Genomic DNA, 5,973 nt, shown 5'->3' with positions numbered 1-5,973 from the left:
ATATCTCAAAAAAAATGCCTTGAGAGTCTTCTATCAAGAGACCCTTTTTTTCATAAAGCATGTGTACAAATTCAAGGCGGGTCACAAATAATTATTATACTGGGCGATAAAAAATATACTTTTTTAATTGGGATTTGCATATCTCTCTTCAATGTGCTAATGTTAACAGATTCTAATTTATCGTCCCCCAAAAAGCCCCGATAAGAAATTTCGTTCAGATTACTTCGATCGCATTACAAACAGGATTTTCTATTTTCTTTTTACTTTTGGCTTAAAGAAATTAGTCTATATCATACTGGAGTGTTTACACTCCAGGAATCTATGGTAGCGTTTCATACAGACATTTTAAAAGCAGCCTGTATATAAACATGTATAAAAAAAAATTTCTTTGATCACAGCTGTCGACCACTTTGGACTTACTGTCCGCTAGAGTTCAAAATATGTAATTTTCGAGTACAAGTTAACAAATAATTGCGAATTAAGGTTTTTAAACAAACATGAATCTCCTGTTTATTAAATTGATGTAGACGGCATTAGTGATGTACTCTTGATTCTACAGTAGAGAAAAATGTAGGAGCAAACGGAAACCCGAAACAACATCCGCCCACGTATCGCTTCCCGGACCCCGTTTCCAGAGCTCTTCCAGGGCGGCTGGGCATTAATGTCCGTTGATGACGCAACTGAGCGAGACCGACCGATAAACAAACCGTCGTCTAGGCAACGACGCCGTGACGTCACACGTGACGTCAACTCGTTGTGGAGCAAAAGCAAGTTATATATCGACGACGGGCGCCGCTCATCGTCATTGTGCATAAGCGCTGAGCGCGACGCGAGTGTGTTACTCCGGAGAGTGATCGAACTAACTAGTCCACATTTTTTCTATTTTTCTACTTTTATATCTAATCGTACAGTTTGTTTATTTGGTACTGCGTCGCGAGTATCATCTGGTTCCAATCCTGGGTTTAACGTTTCTGGTAAGTAACGTGGCGCCACCTCCGTGTAGTCCCCACCATAGTGGTCATATGGTGATGTAGGTTATCAGTTAACCGTCAAATATCCTACCCTACCCTACATTGGCAATGTCAACTGAACATGTTACGATATGTATAAGTATTTCACCCAAAACGATGCCAGTCAATGTTTTCTCGCCTAATATTTTCTAGATAATTTCATCATACGGATCATACTTCTATTCGAAGAACTATTTATAGATATTTCAATACTGAGATATGCAATGGTTTGAAAAGGGATCGAAAACATTATTGATGTTGATTATTGTCTCTGTTGTACAACTCTGCTTGACTTGCGTTAATTGAATAAGTGTCTGTTAAAGGCCAGTAGAATTGTTATACTAAATAGAGAAACGCTGCTTCCTTGTGAGCCATAAACAAATTAGTAGATGCATATGTAACGAATATTCAATGAAGACTTAAACAAACTGAACTACTGGATGAGCATAGATTATTTTTGCTGCATACTTGCATAATTTTCTTAATATACTAGAGTATTGCTTTCAAGCGTCAATAAGTCTCTGAGGTTTAAACTGCTTTACAAATACATTGACAATGTATTTATTCATTAAAAATATGCTAATTAACAAAATTGAAAACTGGCGCCTACTACTTCGTGTAAAGTCGCATGTCTTCTGCCAGAAAACAATTGATCTTACTCTCAGCGTACGAACTTAAAATTATTTTGCTGTTTATATTGCCTTGCTTATTAATCAGAAAACACGTATTCAATGCTCTTGTTGCTACTTATTACGATTGTTATCGTTCCTTTCCTTGGTTGAAATGCTTATTTTATTGTATTGGAATACAAAATTTCGGAAATATTCAATTGAAGTGTTATCTTTACATTTTCTACTAATTCTTCCATATTTCAAATACGGTTAAGTTTCGTGTTCTTTTAAATGTATTTTAAGCCTGAAAATAATGCTTATGGAAAAAATTGGCTATATTTAGAGCTTTAAATCAAGTTTTAGAGATTTGGTTTGAAATTCCGATAATAACATACGAATTTATAAATTGTCCTCATTCACCTGGAGATGTTTTTGGGGGGTACAGAGCCAACCAAAAAAATGTTTTAAAATATAGATATATTAAAATATATTCTCACTTAAAACTGAGATATACGAAAAATAGCATTTTTTTGCAAACGACGTTGAGCTAATTCACATTACTTAAATGCCTGCTGTTTTATAAGCAAATAAACAAAGGTAACAACTGAAACTAAGAGGCAAATAAAAAAGAATAATTTAGTCTTACAAAACTATAGACTAATCAGCTGAAATAATGCAAGGTTTCATATCTTCGAAATTTCAATTTAGTGCCCAGCGAAAATTATCGGCAAATCAATGTGGACACTATTTTTATCTTTTAGCCATGTCTATCCGTTTTCTGTTACAGAACTAGAAACCGTCCAATTTTCATAGAATGGTAGGGTTTGTCCACTTTTTTCAACAATTAGTTGTTCCGGCATTGTGACTGCAGACATAACTTCAGCTTGTAGATATTTAGTTGCTATAAGTTTAACATCCTTTGACAGCTATCCTAAGACAAGAGTAAATTTGTTTGTAATGAACAACGCACGGGTTAGTTACCATGTAGAAAACAGAATAGATTTTCAAGAGAGTCATAGAGTTTATCCCTTGAAGAGCACGGTTTAAAAACTAACCGCAAATGCGAGGTTGCGATTTTCGTCAAAAAGTAATAGCCTGTATGGCATATTTTACAATGTTTTATTTGGAATCTTTAGTCGTTTTAATATTCTGTGACATCACCATAGACCTACATTAAAGTAGGGCTTACTAACGTAAAGTTAAAGTAGGGCTTACTGACTATTTCCGTACTTTGCTTGCAACTACAAAGTTTTTCTCATGGTTAATGTATAAATTTAAAAAAAATCGAGCTATTACACCAACATAAATATTATAATACTTAATAAATAGCGGTTTTGTCATTTGGTTCATCGATGCCATGCTGTCAAAGGCAAATATCTTATATAAAAAAATTTCGGCAACATTAGTCAATTGACTAATTATTATATTTTACGAATAATTACTTTCTTTTGTAGTCTTTTCTAGTCTTTTAGACAGGAAAAGTATTTTTCGTGTTTTAGACATGAAAAAGTAAGTATTGAAATTGAGCTAACGTCTGTCGAAATACAGAAATAGTACTCATTTTTCAAAATTTCTGTAGAACCTTAAGTTAGTTCTCAAAATGATTAACTCCGAATGGCTAAACAATTAAGTTGAAATTCTCGATATCAGTATTTAATTTTAATATTGAGAAAGAAAGTAGTTTAATTAATAAATTCACACACATACAACATACCTACAAGCTGGCCCACTAAGGTGGACAAAGTACGGTACCATTAAATAAAACTGACATTTCCTAGTTAAAAACTTTAGCCGATCTAAATCGAGCAAGGGTAAATTAAAAAAAAATATTCCTAATGTTTCAAAAAATATTCTCATTAAGAAACTGTTTCAGTGTCGGAAATAAGTGTTTGGTTAGTTTGGACTCGTTTAGTCCCTAGACTCTCTATCGTTAGCAGTAATAAGGGAGAAACAGGAACATCAACCGAATGATATAATCTGTCATAATCTGCCGCCTACGGAACTTACTCTATCAAAGACGAATTTCGCAGGAAACTGCCTGAATACCGTCACATAACTCGCATTAACTCAGTTCTATAGGAACCGACAAGATCCGATTTGCGAAAGGAATCAGGTTCCTAAGCGGCGTCCAATGATCTATTAACATCATTGGGAACAAGGTTTTAATCCGATCGCTTGTAATAAACTTTAGAGCACATTCTGCACATGCACTGAATGAGTTAAATCCAGTCGATGTAACAAAGGAAAAACCTAAAATATTGTTTAAACAGGAACCAAATGATTATTTCAAATGGCGTATTTTCATTTAGTGTAAAACATTCACATAAAAAGATTTTTGTATTGCCAATTCTATAATTGGCTCTTTGTCTATTTTGTTTGTTTTATTAAAAATTGGATGAATAGTTCACTTTTACTGCCTAGTTGTAATAATTATCCTCGAAAACTGCTAAACTCAAGTAGAGCAAAACAGCTATAGATAAAGCCATCGTAATACACCTGAAACAAGGTCACTGAAAACATTGATAAGAAATATATAGTATAATTTTTTAACTTTAACTTAAAAAAACTGGCTCAATTTTGCCGATTTATGCGCTATACAAGTAAACTTTCGTGCAAATGATAGGGTTCTAGGTTATTGATATGAGAATCTGTTATATTTGAGCGTAAATTGACTAGAATTTGGGAAATGTTGACACTCGTTTGAATATTCTCAAATGTACTCAATCGGGAACCACAGATTTCTTGGATTACTCAGCGGTTGTCTCAAACTATAGTTTGTTGCCTTTTATTAAGATAAAAGTTGAGTTTTATCCGTTAATACAGGAAAAACAATAGAACTACAGAAAACATAATTCAGAGATACGAAGTTATGCAATGACGCGAAAGAGTCTTTTTTTAAGGATTTGGGTCCCTGTTCTCTTCTATTCTCTCAGGTATTTCCATAAGCCGGGTCCTATGTAACGATGTGACCAGAAGTTTATAATTTGCTTTAAATAAAGAATAATGCATTTCTTCTTGGCCTATAAACTAAATACCAATAATAATCGACCCTGTCAAATGCTTTAATCAGATCTTGAAATAGACACATATTATTCTAAATTTCATATTGACTGAGTATTATTTGTATTCAATTATTTGTTATTCACGAATATAACACATTTTACGACGTTTGTCCGCTTATATATTTGATCTATTAATATGTTGAATCTGCAATTATCAGGCAACAGCGCGTATAACGACTAGAAAGACACACAAAAGAGCAATATCCCGCGTGCAAGGGTAGAACTGAACTAGATCAGATAACAATTGAAGAAAAAGTACCTACTAGTAATGTGAAATAAACGGCTTTTATAAAAACAATCATCCTTAAAATAAAAAAACATATATATTGTACCGAATATGTAAAGATTATTGTACGTTCAACATTGAAATGTTTATACAGGGTGGCCCAGCTTTTTGGGCCAGGGTTTCAGGAAAGGTTAGAAAAGCGTATTTTAGAATATGTTTGTCATATAAATTTGTATTCTCTCTTATGAGAATATAGAACATTTTCTTTTCATTTTTGATGCGCAGGGTCTTAAAAGTTTTCAAAATTGTTTTTGTTTTTATATCCGAATTGGCAAAGTAATTCGAACCAAATTTGACACACATAGTTAATTAAAAATCAATAATAAAAATTTTAACATAATTGTTGTGGTATACAAGTCAGAGAAGCAATAATTACAAATGTAAATATTTGAAAATGACCGTATCTATAACTTAAAATAGATAACTTAAAGTAAAAACCACTACAAAAACTGCTCGAAGTGGAACTCACAGAATTTTTGACGTTCTGCATTTTTTTATCAAAATGGAAAACAATACGAAGCTATGTTTATACGCAATTCATAATTTAGAAAGCGTTGTTTGAAACATACCTGAACAAGAAGAACGCCAAATTAACGATGGAAAACTGTATAATTAAAACACTATTTGGCAATGCGCTATACACAGGTATACTGGGTAATTCAAAATTGGCGTCCTTCTTCTGGAGGTATTATCTGGGGGCGTTTTAGGAGTACAGATACTGTATTCTGTATTCAGTATACATTCTGTTAATTAGCTCCTGCTCAATTTGTACAGGTGTTCAGTAAGTTCCCTTCAAGGCAATGACGTCAATTTTGAATCACCCTGTATAGGTTTAATCAAAATAAAGGTTCATTTGAATTGATATGTTGTCTGGAGGCATGTAGGAAATACAAACAAAACTTGGAAAAGTGTTATTTTTACAATAAACTGGAATATTCATAGTAAACGTAGTTACATATTTCCCAGAAATGCATTTTATTGCATGGGGCAATGTTAATCAGCTT

The 5,973-nt window shown here is 33.2% G+C and overlaps 1 protein-coding gene across 1 annotated transcript in view; it reads left to right on the top strand.

Annotated features, from left to right (window-relative positions):
• The first annotated feature begins 809 nt into the window (after positions 1 to 809).
• LOC109544361 (protein Tob1) overlaps positions 810 to 5,973 on the top strand; it is a 159,704-nt gene continuing 154,540 nt past the window's right edge. Inside the window, exon 1 of the mRNA XM_019914491.2 lies at positions 810 to 974. The gene's annotated coding sequence lies outside the window, so the exon portion shown is untranslated. The remainder of the gene's footprint in view (positions 975 to 5,973) is intronic.

The sequence above is a fragment of the Dendroctonus ponderosae genome, unplaced genomic scaffold, assembly GCF_020466585.1.
Source record: "Dendroctonus ponderosae isolate FM_Combo_2020 unplaced genomic scaffold, Dpon_F_20191213v2 Dpon_F_20191213_5, whole genome shotgun sequence".
NCBI lineage: Eukaryota > Metazoa > Arthropoda > Insecta > Coleoptera > Curculionidae > Dendroctonus > Dendroctonus ponderosae.
The sequence above is the reverse complement of the archived record's forward strand: the minus strand, read 5'-3'. Positions and strand labels throughout refer to the sequence as shown.